The sequence below is a fragment of the Phyllobates terribilis genome, unplaced genomic scaffold (assembly GCF_046119375.1).
Source record: "Phyllobates terribilis strain yellow unplaced genomic scaffold, ASM4611937v1 Scaffold_124__1_contigs__length_5142088, whole genome shotgun sequence".
NCBI classification, from domain to species: Eukaryota; Metazoa; Chordata; class Amphibia; order Anura; family Dendrobatidae; genus Phyllobates; species Phyllobates terribilis.
The window spans coordinates 4,209,264-4,228,454 of NW_027362884.1; the positions used below are offsets into that span (position 1 = coordinate 4,209,264).

The 19,191-nt window shown below is 47.0% G+C and overlaps 9 non-coding genes and 8 pseudogenes across 9 annotated transcripts; all 17 read left to right on the forward strand.

Moving 5' to 3' along the window:
• The first annotated feature begins 515 nt into the window (after positions 1-515).
• Positions 516-706, forward strand: LOC141203693 (U2 spliceosomal RNA). Its single transcript, XR_012274723.1, has one exon. It is a non-coding gene; the product is annotated as a U2 spliceosomal RNA (small nuclear RNA).
• Positions 707-1,821: 1,115 nt separating this feature from the next.
• Positions 1,822-1,937, forward strand: LOC141203319 (U2 spliceosomal RNA; annotated as a pseudogene).
• A 524-nt stretch (positions 1,938-2,461) lies between these two features.
• LOC141203171 (U2 spliceosomal RNA) lies at positions 2,462-2,643 on the forward strand. Its single transcript, XR_012274308.1, has one exon. It is a non-coding gene; the product is annotated as a U2 spliceosomal RNA (small nuclear RNA).
• A 1,115-nt stretch (positions 2,644-3,758) lies between these two features.
• Positions 3,759-3,874, forward strand: LOC141203321 (U2 spliceosomal RNA; annotated as a pseudogene).
• A 524-nt stretch (positions 3,875-4,398) lies between these two features.
• On the forward strand, positions 4,399-4,579 carry LOC141203178 (U2 spliceosomal RNA; annotated as a pseudogene).
• A 1,115-nt stretch (positions 4,580-5,694) lies between these two features.
• Positions 5,695-5,885, forward strand: LOC141203694 (U2 spliceosomal RNA). Its single transcript, XR_012274724.1, has one exon. It is a non-coding gene; the product is annotated as a U2 spliceosomal RNA (small nuclear RNA).
• Positions 5,886-7,000: 1,115 nt separating this feature from the next.
• Positions 7,001-7,191, forward strand: LOC141203807 (U2 spliceosomal RNA). The gene has a single exon (XR_012274832.1). It is a non-coding gene; the product is annotated as a U2 spliceosomal RNA (small nuclear RNA).
• A 1,114-nt stretch (positions 7,192-8,305) lies between these two features.
• On the forward strand, positions 8,306-8,421 carry LOC141203322 (U2 spliceosomal RNA; annotated as a pseudogene).
• Positions 8,422-8,945: 524 nt separating this feature from the next.
• Positions 8,946-9,127, forward strand: LOC141203172 (U2 spliceosomal RNA). Its single transcript, XR_012274309.1, has one exon. It is a non-coding gene; the product is annotated as a U2 spliceosomal RNA (small nuclear RNA).
• A 1,115-nt stretch (positions 9,128-10,242) lies between these two features.
• Positions 10,243-10,433, forward strand: LOC141203696 (U2 spliceosomal RNA). The gene has a single exon (XR_012274726.1). It is a non-coding gene; the product is annotated as a U2 spliceosomal RNA (small nuclear RNA).
• Positions 10,434-11,548: 1,115 nt separating this feature from the next.
• Positions 11,549-11,739, forward strand: LOC141203698 (U2 spliceosomal RNA). Its single transcript, XR_012274727.1, has one exon. It is a non-coding gene; the product is annotated as a U2 spliceosomal RNA (small nuclear RNA).
• A 1,115-nt stretch (positions 11,740-12,854) lies between these two features.
• LOC141203329 (U2 spliceosomal RNA) lies at positions 12,855-12,946 on the forward strand (annotated as a pseudogene).
• Positions 12,947-13,735: 789 nt separating this feature from the next.
• LOC141203227 (U2 spliceosomal RNA) lies at positions 13,736-13,920 on the forward strand. Its single transcript, XR_012274354.1, has one exon. It is a non-coding gene; the product is annotated as a U2 spliceosomal RNA (small nuclear RNA).
• A 1,115-nt stretch (positions 13,921-15,035) lies between these two features.
• LOC141203330 (U2 spliceosomal RNA) lies at positions 15,036-15,127 on the forward strand (annotated as a pseudogene).
• Positions 15,128-15,916: 789 nt separating this feature from the next.
• Positions 15,917-16,101, forward strand: LOC141203228 (U2 spliceosomal RNA). Its single transcript, XR_012274355.1, has one exon. It is a non-coding gene; the product is annotated as a U2 spliceosomal RNA (small nuclear RNA).
• A 1,115-nt stretch (positions 16,102-17,216) lies between these two features.
• LOC141203358 (U2 spliceosomal RNA) lies at positions 17,217-17,308 on the forward strand (annotated as a pseudogene).
• Positions 17,309-18,068: 760 nt separating this feature from the next.
• LOC141203285 (U2 spliceosomal RNA) lies at positions 18,069-18,295 on the forward strand (annotated as a pseudogene).
• Positions 18,296-19,191: the final 896 nt, after the last annotated feature.

Below are 19,191 nucleotides of genomic sequence, written 5' to 3' on the forward strand. Positions count from 1 at the left end.
TGTTGCTTATGGCGGTCTCTGTGAGCTTCTCAGCGACATTCAGCCAGCCAGGTATCCTGCCTGCAGTAGATGGAATGTGGCAATGGAACGCTGGCTGCGCGTGTCATAATAGGCTCTGAGCCTTTATATACCTGTGCACAGCAGCAGCCACCTTCAGTCTGCTGCTGGACAGCCAGCAGCAGCAGCAGCAGGAGAGGTATGTAATCAGGAGCCCTCCTGCTAAGGGTAGACAGCTGCTCGTTCCACCCCACCCCCCGCCTTAATTGGTTCTCCTCCCTTCCAACGGTGTTGAGGCGGGTGGGAACAGCAGGGGGTGAAGGTGCTGTGTTTAAAGAGGTGGAGTTATGCAGATCTAAAACGCGTGGATTGCAGCAGCAGCAAGCCGAAAAGTGCAGGCATGTAAGGGATCTAGAGGTTGACAACATGTCTTCTTAACGGGAGTCCAGGAGCTCATCTCCACAAATGGACTTTTCAGGATCCTTGGGTGGCTCCGTAGTTTGAAACCAATTCTGGTTATCGCTTCTCGGCCTTTTGGCTAAGATCAAGTGTAGTATCTGTTCTTATCAGTTTAATATCTGATACGTCCCCTATCTGGGGACCATATATTAAATGGATTTTTAGAACAGGGAGATGGAAAAAGAGCTTGCTCTGTCCACTCCACGCATTGACCTGGTATTGCAGTATCTCCAGGACCGGTGCACCCCTTCTTTAACGCAGTTTCTAAAATCAGAAAGAATTGAATTCAATGTTTTTTGTTCATTTTGCTTGTTTGTCGGATTTTGGGATGGACTCTTTGGCTTTGCTTTTCTTCTCCTCATTGGATTTTTCATGTTCAAAGTTGCAGAAGCCAGATTACAAGCTCATTTTGGTTCAACTTCAGCAACTGTGCATTGCATTGCCATGTAATGTGATGCAATGCTATCTTTCTAGCTCTCCCTTTTTACTTCCTTTTGGATAAACAGACATATTAGGCAAGCATTTTGGAGCTTTCACCTAAATAACTACAGGTGGTGAGATAAGCTGCACAATATAATTGACCTTTCAGTATATTGTTGCACACACACCATCTATTTAGCAAATGCCCTTGTTATCAACAGCAGCCTTTTAAACTCACCTGAGCTAACAGGTATGTGCGCTGGTTACTCTGCTGCGCTTAAAATTTCTTTTTTGGTTTGCTACAATGCCTTTTCTGAAACGTTGTCTCCTTCTGCTGGAACACTGACTTCTTTCATTTAATGCCTGCAGACTATAAAAGAGAACCCAACCCAAAAAGTTTGGTTGATTAGTCTGTGGCATTCTGTTAAACTGTTGCTTATGGCGGTCTCTGTGAGCTTCTCAGCGACATTCAGCCAGCCAGGTATCCTGCCTGCAGTAGATGGAATGTGGCAATGGAACGCTGGCTGCGCGTGTCATAATAGGCTCTGAGCCTTTATATACCTGTGCACAGCAGCAGCCACCTTCAGTCTGCTGCTGGACAGCCAGCAGCAGCAGCAGCAGGAGAGGTATGTAATCAGGAGCCCTCCTGCTAAGGGTAGACAGCTGCTCGTTCCACCCCACCCCCCGCCTTAATTGGTTCTCCTCCCTTCCAACGGTGTTGAGGCGGGTGGGAACAGCAGGGGGTGAAGGTGCTGTGTTTAAAGAGGTGGAGTTATGCAGATCTAAAACGCGTGGATTGCAGCAGCAGCAAGCCGAAAAGTGCAGGCATGTAAGGGATCTAGAGGTTGACAACATGTCTTCTTAACGGGAGTCCAGGAGCTCATCTCCACAAATGGACTTTTCAGGATCCTTGGGTGGCTCCGTAGTTTGAAACCAATTCTGGTTATCGCTTCTCGGCCTTTTGGCTAAGATCAAGTGTAGTATCTTTTGAAAAGGCAGTTTTGTCCTTGGGCTGCCCTAGTAAATTGATGCATATTACACACTGGTTTGGTGCACTTGTTAGTACGCCAGGTGGCTCATAGAGTTATCTGATGGAAAACATGGCCCTCCAGGATCGAAGTCACTAGGCTGGGTAAGTGTGAGGGCTTTGGAGCAATGTGCCCCAGGAGTAGGCGCCCTGGTGGGAGTCCAAGCTTACTGGGACTGGGAACCCCAGAAAGACTTGGCTTCGTTGCACGCCGCACCTTTGCCAATCATACTTTCTGAGCAACCCCCCCTATTCCTGGCCTCCGGGCTAGGAAGGGGAATTTTTATAAACCCGGTCGGAGGTCCGGTCAGCTTTGGGCTGAGAAACCAACACAGGCTCCAGCTCCACTAGGGTGGCAGCCTAGATGGAAGCTGGGAGCACGAAAACGGCTCTTCTCCGGCTTCGGCTAGGGAGAGCATCGGAGATCCCTGACCCTCGCTGTGGCCTTCTGGCTCGGAGGGATGGGGATGGTTTATTGGGGACCCTCTCCTCCGGGAAGGGTCCACATGAATCCTCGCCTCGTGCGCTGTTTTGGTGTGACTTCGGTCACATTTTTCAGTGCCTTGGATGCAGCTTCAATCAAAAAATCTGTTCTTATCAGTTTAATATCTGATACGTCCCCTATCTGGGGACCATATATTAAATGGATTTTTAGAACAGGGAGATGGAAAAAGAGCTTGCTCTGTCCACTCCACGCATTGACCTGGTATTGCAGTATCTCCAGGACCGGTGCACCCCTTCTTTAATGCAGTTTCTAAAATCAGAAAGAATTGAATTCAATGTTTTTTGTTCATTTTGCTTGTTTGTCGGATTTTGGGATGGACTCTTTGGCTTTGCTTTTCTTCTCCTCATTGGATTTTTCATGTTCAAAGTTGCAGAAGCCAGATTACAAGCTCATTTTGGTTCAACTTCAGCAACTGTGCATTGCATTGCCATGTAATGTGATGCAATGCTATCTTTCTAGCTCTCCCTTTTTACTTCCTTTTGGATAAACAGACATATTAGGCAAGCATTTTGGAGCTTTCACCTAAATAACTACAGGTGGTGAGATAAGCTGCACAATATAATTGACCTTTCAGTATATTGTTGCACACACACCATCTATTTAGCAAATGCCCTTGTTATCAACAGCAGCCTTTTAAACTCACCTGAGCTAACAGGTATGTGCGCTGGTTACTCTGCTGTGCTTAAAATTTCTTTTTTGGTTTGCTACAATGCCTTTTCTGAAACGTTGTCTCCTTCTGCTGGAACACTGACTTCTTTCATTTAATGCCTGCAGACTATAAAAGAGAACCCAACCCAAAAAGTTTGGTTGATTAGTCTGTGGCATTCTGTTAAACTGTTGCTTATGGCGGTCTCTGTGAGCTTCTCAGCGACATTCAGCCAGCCAGGTATCCTGCCTGCAGTAGATGGAATGTGGCAATGGAACGCTGGCTGCGCGTGTCATAATAGGCTCTGAGCCTTTATATACCTGTGCACAGCAGCAGCCACCTTCAGTCTGCTGCTGGACAGCCAGCAGCAGCAGCAGCAGGAGAGGTATGTAATCAGGAGCCCTCCTGCTAAGGGTAGACAGCTGCTCGTTCCACCCCACCCCCCGCCTTAATTGGTTCTCCTCCTTTCCAACGGTGTTGAGGCGGGTGGGAACAGCAGGGGGTGAAGGTGCTGTGTTTAAAGAGGTGGAGTTATGCAGATCTAAAACGCGTGGATTGCAGCAGCAGCAAGCCGAAAAGTGCAGGCATGTAAGGGATCTAGAGGTTGACAACATGTCTTCTTAACGGGAGTCCAGGAGCTCATCTCCACAAATGGACTTTTCAGGATCCTTGGGTGGCTCCGTAGTTTGAAACCAATTCTGGTTATCGCTTCTCGGCCTTTTGGCTAAGATCAAGTGTAGTATCTTTTGAAAAGGCAGTTTTGTCCTTGGGCTGCCCTAGTAAATTGATGCATATTACACACTGGTTTGGTGCACTTGTTAGTACGCCAGGTGGCTCATAGAGTTATCTGATGGAAAACATGGCCCTCCAGGATCGAAGTCACTAGGCTGGGTAAGTGTGAGGGCTTTGGAGCAATGTGCCCCAGGAGTAGGCGCCCTGGTGGGAGTCCAAGCTTACTGGGACTGGGAACCCCAGAAAGACTTGGCTTCGTAGCACGCCGCACCTTTGCCAATCATACTTTCTGAGCAACCCCCCCTATTCCTTGCCTCCGGGCTAGGAAGGGGAATTTTTATAAACCCGGTCGGAGGTCCGGTCAGCTTTGGGCTGAGAAACCAACACAGGCTCCAGCTCCACTAGGGTGGCAGCCTAGATGGAAGCTGGGAGCACGAAAACGGCTCTTCTCCGGCTTCGGCTAGGGAGAGCATCGGAGATCCCTGACCCTCGCTGTGGCCTTCTGGCTCGGAGGGATGGGGATGGTTTATTGGGGACCCTCTCCTCCGGGAAGGGTCCACATGAATCCTCGCCTCGTGCGCTGTTTTGGTGTGACTTCGGTCACATTTTTCAGTGCCTTGGATGCAGCTTCAATCAAAAATCTGTTCTTATCAGTTTAATATCTGATACGTCCCCTATCTGGGGACCATATATTAAATGGATTTTTAGAACAGGGAGATGGAAAAAGAGCTTGCTCTGTCCACTCCACGCATTGACCTGGTATTGCAGTATCTCCAGGACCGGTGCACCCCTTCTTTAATGCAGTTTCTAAAATCTGAAAAAATTGAATTCAATGTTTTTTGTTCATTTTGCTTGTTTGTCGGATTTTGGGATGGACTCTTTGGCTTTGCTTTTCTTCTCCTCATTGGATTTTTCATGTTCAAAGTTGCAGAAGCCAGATTACAAGCTCATTTTGGTTCAACTTCAGCAACTGTGCATTGCATTGCCATGTAATGTGATGCAATGCTATCTTTCTAGCTCTCCCTTTTTACTTCCTTTTGGATAAACAGACATATTAGGCAAGCATTTTGGAGCTTTCACCTAAATAACTACAGGTGGTGAGATAAGCTGCACAATATAATTGACCTTTCAGTATATTGTTGCACACACACCATCTATTTAGCAAATGCCCTTGTTATCAACAGCAGCCTTTTAAACTCACCTGAGCTAACAGGTATGTGCGCTGGTTACTCTGCTGCGCTTAAAATTTCTTTTTTGGTTTGCTACAATGCCTTTTCTGAAACGTTGTCTCCTTCTGCTGGAACACTGACTTCTTTCATTTAATGCCTGCAGACTATAAAAGAGAACCCAACCCAAAAAGTTTGGTTGATTAGTCTGTGGCATTCTGTTAAACTGTTGCTTATGGCGGTCTCTGTGAGCTTCTCAGCGACATTCAGCCAGCCAGGTATCCTGCCTGCAGTAGATGGAATGTGGCAATGGAACGCTGGCTGCGCGTGTCATAATAGGCTCTGAGCCTTTATATACCTGTGCACAGCAGCAGCCACCTTCAGTCTGCTGCTGGACAGCCAGCAGCAGCAGCAGCAGGAGAGGTATGTAATCAGGAGCCCTCCTGCTAAGGGTAGACAGCTGCTCGTTCCACCCCACCCCCCGCCTTAATTGGTTCTCCTCCCTTCCAACGGTGTTGAGGCGGGTGGGAACAGCAGGGGGTGAAGGTGCTGTGTTTAAAGAGGTGGAGTTATGCAGATCTAAAACGCGTGGATTGCAGCAGCAGCAAGCCGAAAAGTGCAGGCATGTAAGGGATCTAGAGGTTGACAACATGTCTTCTTAACGGGAGTCCAGGAGCTCATCTCCACAAATGGACTTTTCAGGATCCTTGGGTGGCTCCGTAGTTTGAAACCAATTCTGGTTATCGCTTCTCGGCCTTTTGGCTAAGATCAAGTGTAGTATCTGTTCTTATCAGTTTAATATCTGATACGTCCCCTATCTGGGGACCATATATTAAATGGATTTTTAGAACAGGGAGATGGAAAAAGAGCTTGCTCTGTCCACTCCACGCATTGACCTGGTATTGCAGTATCTCCAGGACCGGTGCACCCCTTCTTTAATGCAGTTTCTAAAATCAGAAAGAATTGAATTCAATGTTTTTTGTTCATTTTGCTTGTTTGTCGGATTTTGGGATGGACTCTTTGGCTTTGCTTTTCTTCTCCTCATTGGATTTTTCATGTTCAAAGTTGCAGAAGCCAGATTACAAGCTCATTTTGGTTCAACTTCAGCAACTGTGCATTGCATTGCCATGTAATGTGATGCAATGCTATCTTTCTAGCTCTCCCTTTTTACTTCCTTTTGGATAAACAGACATATTAGGCAAGCATTTTGGAGCTTTCACCTAAATAACTACAGGTGGTGAGATAAGCTGCACAATATAATTGACCTTTCAGTATATTGTTGCACACACACCATCTATTTAGCAAATGCCCTTGTTATCAACAGCAGCCTTTTAAACTCACCTGAGCTAACAGGTATGTGCGCTGGTTACTCTGCTGCGCTTAAAATTTCTTTTTTGGTTTGCTACAATGCCTTTTCTGAAACGTTGTCTCCTTCTGCTGGAACACTGACTTCTTTCATTTAATGCCTGCAGACTATAAAAGAGAACCCAACCCAAAAAGTTTGGTTGATTAGTCTGTGGCATTCTGTTAAACTGTTGCTTATGGCGGTCTCTGTGAGCTTCTCAGCGACATTCAGCCAGCCAGGTATCCTGCCTGCAGTAGATGGAATGTGGCAATGGAACGCTGGCTGCGCGTGTCATAATAGGCTCTGAGCCTTTATATACCTGTGCACAGCAGCAGCCACCTTCAGTCTGCTGCTGGACAGCCAGCAGCAGCAGCAGCAGGAGAGGTATGTAATCAGGAGCCCTCCTGCTAAGGGTAGACAGCTGCTCGTTCCACCCCACCCCCCGCCTTAATTGGTTCTCCTCCCTTCCAACGGTGTTGAGGCGGGTGGGAACAGCAGGGGGTGAAGGTGCTGTGTTTAAAGAGGTGGAGTTATGCAGATCTAAAACGCGTGGATTGCAGCAGCAGCAAGCCGAAAAGTGCAGGCATGTAAGGGATCTAGAGGTTGACAACATGTCTTCTTAACGGGAGTCCAGGAGCTCATCTCCACAAATGGACTTTTCAGGATCCTTGGGTGGCTCCGTAGTTTGAAACCAATTCTGGTTATCGCTTCTCGGCCTTTTGGCTAAGATCAAGTGTAGTATCTGTTCTTATCAGTTTAATATCTGATACGTCCCCTATCTGGGGACCATATAGTAAATGGATTTTTAGAACAGGGAGATGGAAAAAGAGCTTGCTCTGTCCACTCCACGCATTGACCTGGTATTGCAGTATCTCCAGGACCGGTGCACCCCTTCTTTAATGCAGTTTCTAAAATCAGAAAGAATTGAATTCAATGTTTTTTGTTCATTTTGCTTGTTTGTCGGATTTTGGGATGGACTCTTTGGCTTTGCTTTTCTTCTCCTCATTGGATTTTTCATGTTCAAAGTTGCAGAAGCCAGATTACAAGCTCATTTTGGTTCAACTTCAGCAACTGTGCATTGCATTGCCATGTAATGTGATGCAATGCTATCTTTCTAGCTCTCCTTTTTACTTCCTTTTGGATAAACAGACATATTAGGCAAGCATTTTGGAGCTTTCACCTAAATAACTACAGGTGGTGAGATAAGCTGCACAATATAATTGACCTTTCAGTATATTGTTGCACACACACCATCTATTTAGCAAATGCCCTTGTTATCAACAGCAGCCTTTTAAACTCACCTGAGCTAACAGGTATGTGCGCTGGTTACTCTGCTGCGCTTAAAATTTCTTTTTTGGTTTGCTACAATGCCTTTTCTGAAACGTTGTCTCCTTCTGCTGGAACACTGACTTCTTTCATTTAATGCCTGCAGACTATAAAAGAGAACCCAACCCAAAAAGTTTGGTTGATTAGTCTGTGGCATTCTGTTAAACTGTTGCTTATGGCGGTCTCTGTGAGCTTCTCAGCGACATTCAACCAGCCAGGTATCCTGCCTGCAGTAGATGGAATGTGGCAATGGAACGCTGGCTGCGCGTGTCATAATAGGCTCTGAGCCTTTATATACCTGTGCACAGCAGCAGCCACCTTCAGTCTGCTGCTGGACAGCCAGCAGCAGCAGCAGCAGGAGAGGTATGTAATCAGGAGCCCTCCTGCTAAGGGTAGACAGCTGCTCGTTCCACCCCACCCCCCGCCTTAATTGGTTCTCCTCCCTTCCAACGGTGTTGAGGCGGGTGGGAACAGCAGGGGGTGAAGGTGCTGTGTTTAAAGAGGTGGAGTTATGCAGATCTAAAACGCGTGGATTGCAGCAGCAGCAAGCCGAAAAGTGCAGGCATGTAAGGGATCTAGAGGTTGACAACATGTCTTCTTAACGGGAGTCCAGGAGCTCATCTCCACAAATGGACTTTTCAGGATCCTTGGGTGGCTCCGTAGTTTGAAACCAATTCTGGTTATCGCTTCTCGGCCTTTTGGCTAAGATCAAGTGTAGTATCTTTTGAAAAGGCAGTTTTGTCCTTGGGCTGCCCTAGTAAATTGATGCATATTACACACTGGTTTGGTGCACTTGTTAGTACGCCAGGTGGCTCATAGAGTTATCTGATGGAAAACATGGCCCTCCAGGATCGAAGTCACTAGGCTGGGTAAGTGTGAGGGCTTTGGAGCAATGTGCCCCAGGAGTAGGCGCCCTGGTGGGAGTCCAAGCTTACTGGGACTGGGAACCCCAGAAAGACTTGGCTTCGTAGCACGCCGCACCTTTGCCAATCATACTTTCTGAGCAACCCCCCCTATTCCTGGCCTCCGGGCTAGGAAGGGGAATTTTTATAAACCCGGTCGGAGGTCCGGTCAGCTTTGGGCTGAGAAACCAACACAGGCTCCAGCTCCACTAGGGTGGCAGCCTAGATGGAAGCTGGGAGCACGAAAACGGCTCTTCTCCGGCTTCGGCTAGGGAGAGCATCGGAGATCCCTGACCCTCGCTGTGGCCTTCTGGCTCGGAGGGATGGGGATGGTTTATTGGGGACCCTCTCCTCCGGGAAGGGTCCACATGAATCCTCGCCTCGTGCGCTGTTTTGGTGTGACTTCGGTCACATTTTTCAGTGCCTTGGATGCAGCTTCAATCAAAAAATCTGTTCTTATCAGTTTAATATCTGATACGTCCCCTATCTGGGGACCATATATTAAATGGATTTTTAGAACAGGGAGATGGAAAAAGAGCTTGCTCTGTCCACTCCACGCATTGACCTGGTATTGCAGTATCTCCAGGACCGGTGCACCCCTTCTTTAATGCAGTTTCTAAAATCAGAAAGAATTGAATTCAATGTTTTTTGTTCATTTTGCTTGTTTGTCGGATTTTGGGATGGACTCTTTGGCTTTGCTTTTCTTCTCCTCATTGGATTTTTCATGTTCAAAGTTGCAGAAGCCAGATTACAAGCTCATTTTGGTTCAACTTCAGCAACTGTGCATTGCATTGCCATGTAATGTGATGCAATGCTATCTTTCTAGCTCTCCCTTTTTACTTCCTTTTGGATAAACAGACATATTAGGCAAGCATTTTGGAGCTTTCACCTAAATAACTACAGGTGGTGAGATAAGCTGCACAATATAATTGACCTTTCAGTATATTGTTGTACACACACCATCTATTTAGCAAATGCCCTTGTTATCAACAGCAGCCTTTTAAACTCACCTGAGCTAACAGGTATGTGCGCTGGTTACTCTGCTGCGCTTAAAATTTCTTTTTTGGTTTGCTACAATGCCTTTTCTGAAACGTTGTCTCCTTCTGCTGGAACACTGACTTCTTTCATTTAATGCCTGCAGACTATAAAAGAGAACCCAACCCAAAAAGTTTGGTTGATTAGTCTGTGGCATTCTGTTAAACTGTTGCTTATGGCGGTCTCTGTGAGCTTCTCAGCGACATTCAGCCAGCCAGGTATCCTGCCTGCAGTAGATGGAATGTGGCAATGGAACGCTGGCTGCGCGTGTCATAATAGGCTCTGAGCCTTTATATACCTGTGCACAGCAGCAGCCACCTTCAGTCTGCTGCTGGACAGCCAGCAGCAGTAGCAGCAGGAGAGGTATGTAATCAGGAGCCCTCCTGCTAAGGGTAGACAGCTGCTCGTTCCACCCCACCCCCCGCCTTAATTGGTTCTCCTCCCTTCCAACGGTGTTGAGGCGGGTGGGAACAGCAGGGGGTGAAGGTGCTGTGTTTAAAGAGGTGGAGTTATGCAGATCTAAAACGCGTGGATTGCAGCAGCAGCAAGCCGAAAAGTGCAGTCATGTAAGGGATCTAGAGGTTGACAACATGTCTTCTTAACGGGAGTCCAGGAGCTCATCTCCACAAATGGACTTTTCAGGATCCTTGGGTGGCTCCGTAGTTTGAAACCAATTCTGGTTATCGCTTCTCGGCCTTTTGGCTAAGATCAAGTGTAGTATCTGTTCTTATCAGTTTAATATCTGATACGTCCCCTATCTGGGGACCATATATTAAATGGATTTTTAGAACAGGGAGATGGAAAAAGAGCTTGCTCTGTCCACTCCACGCATTGACCTGGTATTGCAGTATCTCCAGGACCGGTGCACCCCTTCTTTAATGCAGTTTCTAAAATCAGAAAGAATTGAATTCAATGTTTTTTGTTCATTTTGCTTGTTTGTCGGATTTTGGGATGGACTCTTTGGCTTTGCTTTTCTTCTCCTCATTGGATTTTTCATGTTCAAAGTTGCAGAAGCCAGATTACAAGCTCATTTTGGTTCAACTTCAGCAACTGTGCATTGCATTGCCATGTAATGTGATGCAATGCTATCTTTCTAGCTCTCCCTTTTTACTTCCTTTTGGATAAACAGACATATTAGGCAAGCATTTTGGAGCTTTCACCTAAATAACTACAGGTGGTGAGATAAGCTGCACAATATAATTGACCTTTCAGTATATTGTTGCACACACACCATCTATTTAGCAAATGCCCTTGTTATCAACAGCAGCCTTTTAAACTCACCTGAGCTAACAGGTATGTGCGCTGGTTACTCTGCTGCACTTAAAATTTCTTTTTTGGTTTGCTACAATGCCTTTTCTGAAACGTTGTCTCCTTCTGCTGGAACACTGACTTCTTTCATTTAATGCCTGCAGACTATAAAAGAGAACCCAGCCCAAAAAGTTTGGTTGATTAGTCTGTGGCATTCTGTTAAACTGTTGCTTATGGCGGTCTCTGTGAGCTTCTCAGCGACATTCAGCCAGCCAGGTATCCTGCCTGCAGTAGATGGAATGTGGCAATGGAACGCTGGCTGCGCGTGTCATAATAGGCTCTGAGCCTTTATATACCTGTGCACAGCAGCAGCCACCTTCAGTCTGCTGCTGGACAGCCAGCAGCAGCAGCAGCAGGAGAGGTATGTAATCAGGAGCCCTCCTGCTAAGGGTAGACAGCTGCTCGTTCCACCCCACCCCCCGCCTTAATTGGTTCTCCTCCCTTCCAACGGTGTTGAGGCGGGTGGGAACAGCAGGGGGTGAAGGTGCTGTGTTTAAAGAGGTGGAGTTATGCAGATCTAAAACGCGTGGATTGCAGCAGCAGCAAGCCGAAAAGTGCAGGCATGTAAGGGATCTTGAGGTTGACAACATGTCTTCTTAACGGGAGTCCAGGAGCTCATCTCCACAAATGGACTTTTCAGGATCCTTGGGTGGCTCCGTAGTTTGAAACCAATTCTGGTTATCGCTTCTCGGCCTTTTGGCTAAGATCAAGTGTAGTATCTGTTCTTATCAGTTTAATATCTGATACGTCCCCTATCTGGGGACCATATATTAAATGGATTTTTAGAACAGGGAGATGGAAAAAGAGCTTGCTCTGTCCACTCCACGCATTGACCTGGTATTGCAGTATCTCCAGGACCGGTGCACCCCTTCTTTAATGCAGTTTCTAAAATCAGAAAGAATTGAATTCAATGTTTTTGGTTCATTTTGCTTGTTTGTCGGATTTTGGGATGGACTCTTTGGCTTTGCTTTTCTTCTCCTCATTGGATTTTTCATGTTCAAAGTTGCAGAAGCCAGATTACAAGCTCATTTTGGTTCAACTTCAGCAACTGTGCATTGCATTGCCATGTAATGTGATGCAATGCTATCTTTCTAGCTCTCCCTTTTTACTTCCTTTTGGATAAACAGACATATTAGGCAAGCATTTTGGAGCTTTCACCTAAATAACTACAGGTGGTGAGATAAGCTGCACAATATAATTGACCTTTCAGTATATTGTTGCACACACACCATCTATTTAGCAAATGCCCTTGTTATCAACAGCAGCCTTTTAAACTCACCTGAGCTAACAGGTATGTGCGCTGGTTACTCTGCTGCGCTTAAAATTTCTTTTTTGGTTTGCTACAATGCCTTTTCTGAAACGTTGTCTCCTTCTGCTGGAACACTGACTTCTTTCATTTAATGCCTGCAGACTATAAAAGAGAACCCAACCCAAAAAGTTTGGTTGATTAGTCTGTGGCATTCTGTTAAACTGTTGCTTATGGCGGTCTCTGTGAGCTTCTCAGCGACATTCAGCCAGCCAGGTATCCTGCCTGCAGTAGATGGAATGTGGCAATGGAACGCTGGCTGCGCGTGTCATAATAGGCTCTGAGCCTTTATATACCTGTGCACAGCAGCAGCCACCTTCAGTCTGCTGCTGGACAGCCAGCAGCAGCAGCAGCAGGAGAGGTATGTAATCAGGAGCCCTCCTGCTAAGGGTAGACAGCTGCTCGTTCCACCCCACCCCCCGCCTTAATTGGTTCTCCTCCCTTCCAACGGTGTTGAGGCGGGTGGGAACAGCAGGGGGTGAAGGTGCTGTGTTTAAAGAGGTGGAGTTATGCAGATCTAAAACGCGTGGATTGCAGCAGCAGCAAGCCGAAAAGTGCAGGCATGTAAGGGATCTAGAGGTTGACAACATGTCTTCTTAACGGGAGTCCAGGAGCTCATCTCCACAAATGGACTTTTCAGGATCCTTGGGTGGCTCCGTAGTTTGAAACCAATTCTGGTTATCGCTTCTCGGCCTTTTGGCTAAGATCAAGTGTAGTATCTTTTGAAAAGGCGGTTTTGGATGTTGGCCGCCCTAGTAGATTGATACATTATGCACACTGGGGTTTAGGCGCTTGTTAGTACGCCAGGTGGCTAATATAGTCATCTGGTGGAAAGCATGGCCCCCCAGGATCGACGCCATTGGGCCGGGGAAGATCGAAAGCCCGAAGTGTGAAGTGCCCCAGGAGTGGTGACCCTGGGGTGCCTTAACTCACTGGGATTGGGAACCCCACTTGAGTTTATGGCACATTTGCACAAGCACTTCAAATTTTCTTTCTTCGCACACACCCTTATTCCGGGCCTTCTGGCCTTAGGATGGGGAATTTTTCAATTCCCGGTCGAAGGTCCGGGCAGTATTATACTGTGAAACCTTCACTATTTATTTAATTTCTTTGTCACTGTGTGTCCACTTATTCACGTGTGTCACGTCCTACTAGGATTTTGTCGGGATGCGGTTCCCTTACGGGTTCCTCTCTTGGCAGGTCTAGGGGGGGAGTGTGTGGCCATCAGGTTCCGCTCCCCCCTGAACCCCCCTGGCTCTCCTCTTTCGGGAGGAGAGCGTTGTTGGCTCCCCTCTTCCGGGAGGAGAGCACAGTCTTTGGCTCCCAGTGCCTTGCTCGGGTGAGAACTCGGGCAGGTGCTGGGGGTAAGATTGGGTCGCCTCTGGCTTCGGCTGGAGGTGGCTTTTTGTCCCTGTTCCTCGCTGTGGCCTTTTGGCTCGGAGGGACGGGGAATGGTTTGGGGGACCCTTCTCCTTTTGGAGAGGGTTTCAAGAAGACCAGCATCCTAGTGCACTTTTTTTGTGGCACTTGTCACTTTTTTAAGCGCACTCGGGTTTTGTACACGAATTCGGGCTTTCGATAAAAAAAAAAAAATCTGTTCTTATCAGTTTAATATCTGATACGTCCCCTATCTGGGGACCATATATTAAATGGATTTTTAGAACAGGGAGATGGAAAAAGAGCTTGCTCTGTCCACTCCACGCATTGACCTGGTATTGCAGTATCTCCAGGACCGGTGCACCCCTTCTTTAATGCAGTTTCTAAAATCAGAAAGAATTGAATTCAATGTTTTTTGTTCATTTTGCTTGTTTGTCGGATTTTGGGATGGACTCTTTGGCTTTGCTTTTCTTCTCCTCATTGGATTTTTCATGTTCAAAGTTGCAGAAGCCAGATTACAAGCTCATTTTGGTTCAACTTCAGCAACTGTGCATTGCATTGCCATGTAATGTGATGCAATGCTATCTTTCTAGCTCTCCCTTTTTACTTCCTTTTGGATAAACAGACATATTAGGCAAGCATTTTGGAGCTTTCACCTAAATAACTACAGGTGGTGAGATAAGCTGCACAATATAATTGACCTTTCAGTATATTGTTGCACACACACCATCTATTTAGCAAATGCCCTTGTTATCAACAGCAGCCTTTTAAACTCACCTGAGCTAACAGGTATGTGCGCTGGTTACTCTGCTGCGCTTAAAATTTCTTTTTTGGTTTGCTACAATGCCTTTTCTGAAACGTTGTCTCCTTCTGCTGGAACACTGACTTCTTTCATTTAATGCCTGCAGACTATAAAAGAGAACCCAACCCAAAAAGTTTGGTTGATTAGTCTGTGGCATTCTGTTAAACTGTTGCTTATGGCGGTCTCTGTGAGCTTCTCAGCGACATTCAGCCAGCCAGGTATCCTGCCTGCAGTAGATGGAATGTGGCAATGGAACGCTGGCTGCGCGTGTCATAATAGGCTCTGAGCCTTTATATACCTGTGCACAGCAGCAGCCACCTTCAGTCTGCTGCTGGACAGCCAGCAGCAGCAGCAGCAGGAGAGGTATGTAATCAGGAGCCCTCCTGCTAAGGGTAGACAGCTGCTCGTTCCACCCCACCCCCCGCCTTAATTGGTTCTCCTCCCTTCCAACGGTGTTGAGGCGGGTGGGAACAGCAGGGGGTGAAGGTGCTGTGTTTAAAGAGGTGGAGTTATGCAGATCTAAAACGCGTGGATTGCAGCAGCAGCAAGCCGAAAAGTGCAGGCATGTAAGGGATCTAGAGGTTGACAACATGTCTTCTTAACGGGAGTCCAGGAGCTCATCTCCACAAATGGACTTTTCAGGATCCTTGGGTGGCTCCGTAGTTTGAAACCAATTCTGGTTATCGCTTCTCGGCCTTTTGGCTAAGATCAAGTGTAGTATCTTTTGAAAAGGCGGTTTTGGATGTTGGCCGCCCTAGTAGATTGATACATTATGCACACTGGGGTTTAGGCGCTTGTTAGTACGCCAGGTGGCTAATATAGTCATCTGGTGGAAAGCATGGCCCCCCAGGATCGACGCCATTGGGCCGGGGAAGATCGAAAGCCCGAAGTGTGAAGTGCCCCAGGAGTGGTGACCCTGGGGTGCCTTAACTCACTGGGATTGGGAACCCCACTTGAGTTTATGGCACATTTGCACAAGCACTTCAAATTTTCTTTCTTCGCACACACCCTTATTCCGGGCCTTCTGGCCTTAGGATGGGGAATTTTTCAATTCCCGGTCGAAGGTCCGGGCAGTATTATACTGTGAAACCTTCACTATTTATTTAATTTCTTTGTCACTGTGTGTCCACTTATTCACGTGTGTCACGTCCTACTAGGATTTTGTCGGGATGCGGTTCCCTTACGGGTTCCTCTCTTGGCAGGTCTAGGGGGGGAGTGTGTGGCCATCAGGTTCCGCTCCCCCCTGAACCCCCCTGGCTCTCCTCTTTCGGGAGGAGAGCGTTGTTGGCTCCCCTCTTCCGGGAGGGGAGCACAGTCTTTGGCTCCCAGTGCCTTGCTCGGGTGAGAACTCGGGCAGGTGCTGGGGGTAAGATTGGGTCGCCTCTGGCTTCGGCTGGAGGTGGCTTTTTGTCCCTGTTCCTCGCTGTGGCCTTTTGGCTCGGAGGGACGGGGAATGGTTTGGGGGACCCTTCTCCTTTTGGAGAGGGTTTCAAGAAGACCAGCATCCTAGTGCACTTTTTTTGTGGCACTTGTCACTTTTTTAAGCGCACTCGGGTTTTGTACACGAATTCGGGCTTTCGATAAAAAAAAAAAAATCTGTTCTTATCAGTTTAATATCTGATACGTCCCCTATCTGGGGACCATATATTAAATGGATTTTTAGAACAGGGAGATGGAAAAAGAGCTTGCTCTGTCCACTCCACGCATTGACCTGGTATTGCAGTATCTCCAGGACCGGTGCACCCCTTCTTTAATGCAGTTTCTAAAATCAGAAAGAATTGAATTCAATGTTTTTTGTTCATTTTGCTTGTTTGTCGGATTTTGGGATGGACTCTTTGGCTTTGCTTTTCTTCTCCTCATTGGATTTTTCATGTTCAAAGTTGCAGAAGCCAGATTACAAGCTCATTTTGGTTCAACTTCAGCAACTGTGCATTGCATTGCCATGTAATGTGATGCAATGCTATCTTTCTAGCTCTCCCTTTTTACTTCCTTTTGGATAAACAGACATATTAGGCAAGCATTTTGGAGCTTTCACCTAAATAACTACAGGTGGTGAGATAAGCTGCACAATATAATTGACCTTTCAGTATATTGTTGCACACACACCATCTATTTAGCAAATGCCCTTGTTATCAACAGCAGCCTTTTAAACTCACCTGAGCTAACAGGTATGTGCGCTGGTTACTCTGCTGCGCTTAAAATTTCTTTTTTGGTTTGCTACAATGCCTTTTCTGAAACGTTGTCTCCTTCTGCTGGAACACTGACTTCTTTCATTTAATGCCTGCAGACTATAAAAGAGAACCCAACCCAAAAAGTTTGGTTGATTAGTCTGTGGCATTCTGTTAAACTGTTGCTTATGGCGGTCTCTGTGAGCTTCTCAGCGACATTCAGCCAGCCAGGTATCCTGCCTGCAGTAGATGGAATGTGGCAATGGAACGCTGGCTGCGCGTGTCATAATAGGCTCTGAGCCTTTATATACCTGTGCACAGCAGCAGCCACCTTCAGTCTGCTGCTGGACAGCCAGCAGCAGCAGCAGCAGGAGAGGTATGTAATCAGGAGCCCTCCTGCTAAGGGTAGACAGCTGCTCGTTCCACCCCACCCCCCGCCTTAATTGGTTCTCCTCCCTTCCAACGGTGTTGAGGCGGGTGGGAACAGCAGGGGGTGAAGGTGCTGTGTTTAAAGAGGTGGAGTTATGCAGATCTAAAACGCGTGGATTGCAGCAGCAGCAAGCCGAAAAGTGCAGGCATGTAAGGGATCTAGAGGTTGACAACATGTCTTCTTAACGGGAGTCCAGGAGCTCATCTCCACAAATGGACTTTTCAGGATCCTTGGGTGGCTCCGTAGTTTGAAACCAATTCTGGTTATCGCTTCTCGGCCTTTTGGCTAAGATCAAGTGTAGTATCTTTCGAAAAGGCGGTTTTGGATGTTGGCCGCCCTAGTAGATTGATACATTATGCACACTGGGGTTTAGGCGCTTGTTAGTACGCCAGGTGGCTAATATAGTCATCTGGTGGAAAGCATGGCCCCCCAGGATCGACGCCATTGGGCCGGGGAAGATCGAAAGCCCGAAGTGTGAAGTGCCCCAGGAATGGTGACCCTGGGGTGCCTTAACTCACTGGGATTGGGAACCCCACTTGAGTTTATGGCACATTTGCACAAGCACTTCAAATTTTCTTTCTTCGCACACACCCTTATTCCGGGCCTTCTGGCCTTAGGATGGGGAATTTTTCAATTCCCGGTCGAAGGTCCGGGCAGTATTATACTGTGAAACCTTCACTATTTATTTAATTTCTTTGTCACTGTGTGTCCACTTATTCACGTGTGTCACGTCCTACTAGGATTTTGTCGGGATGCGGTTCCCTTACGGGTTCCTCTCTTGGCAGGTCTAGGGGGGGAGTGTGTGGCCATCAGGTTCCGCTCCCCCCTGAACCCCCCTGGCTCTCCTCTTTCGGGAGGAGAGCGTTGTTGGCTCCCCTCTTCCGGGAGGGGAGCACAGTCTTTGGCTCCCAGTGCCTTGCTCGGGTGAGAACTCGGGCAGGTGCTGGGGGTAAGATTGGGTCGCCTCTGGCTTCGGCTGGAGGTGGCTTTTTGTCCCTGTTCCTCGCTGTGGCCTTTTGGCTCGGAGGGACGGGGAATGGTTTGGGGGACCCTTCTCCTTTTGGAGAGGGTTTCAAGAAGACCAGCATCCTAGTGCACTTTTTTTGTGGCACTTGTCACTTTTTTAAGCGCACTCGGGTTTTGTACACGAATTCGGGCTTAAAAAAAAAAAAAAAAAAAAAAAAAAAAAAATCTGTTCTTATCAGTTTAATATCTGATACGTCCCCTATCTGGGGACCATATATTAAATGGATTTTTAGAACAGGGAGATGGAAAAAGAGCTTGCTCTGTCCACTCCACGCATTGACCTGGTATTGCAGTATCTCCAGGACCGGTGCACCCCTTCTTTAATGCAGTTTCTAAAATCAGAAAGAATTGAATTCAATGTTTTTTGTTCATTTTGCTTGTTTGTCGGATTTTGGGATGGACTCTTTGGCTTTGCTTTTCTTCTCCTCATTGGATTTTTCATGTTCAAAGTTGCAGAAGCCAGATTACAAGCTCATTTTGGTTCAACTTCAGCAACTGTGCATTGCATTGCCATGTAATGTGATGCAATGCTATCTTTCTAGCTCTCCCTTTTTACTTCCTTTTGGATAAACAGACATATTAGGCAAGCATTTTGGAGCTTTCACCTAAATAACTACAGGTGGTGAGATAAGCTGCACAATATAATTGACCTTTCAGTATATTGTTGCACACACACCATCTATTTAGCAAATGCCCTTGTTATCAACAGCAGCCTTTTAAACTCACCTGAGCTAACAGGTATGTGCGCTGGTTACTCTGCTGCGCTTAAAATTTCTTTTTTGGTTTGCTACAATGCCTTTTCTGAAACGTTGTCTCCTTCTGCTGGAACACTGACTTCTTTCATTTAATGCCTGCAGACTATAAAAGAGAACCCAACCCAAAAAGTTTGGTTGATTAGTCTGTGGCATTCTGTTAAACTGTTGCTTATGGCGGTCTCTGTGAGCTTCTCAGCGACATTCAGCCAGCCAGGTATCCTGCCTGCAGTAGATGGAATGTGGCAATGGAACGCTGGCTGCGCGTGTCATAATAGGCTCTGAGCCTTTATATACCTGTGCACAGCAGCAGCCACCTTCAGTCTGCTGCTGGACAGCCAGCAGCAGCAGCAGCAGGAGAGGTATGTAATCAGGAGCCCTCCTGCTAAGGGTAGACAGCTGCTCGTTCCACCCCACCCCCCGCCTTAATTGGTTCTCCTCCCTTCCAACGGTGTTGAGGCG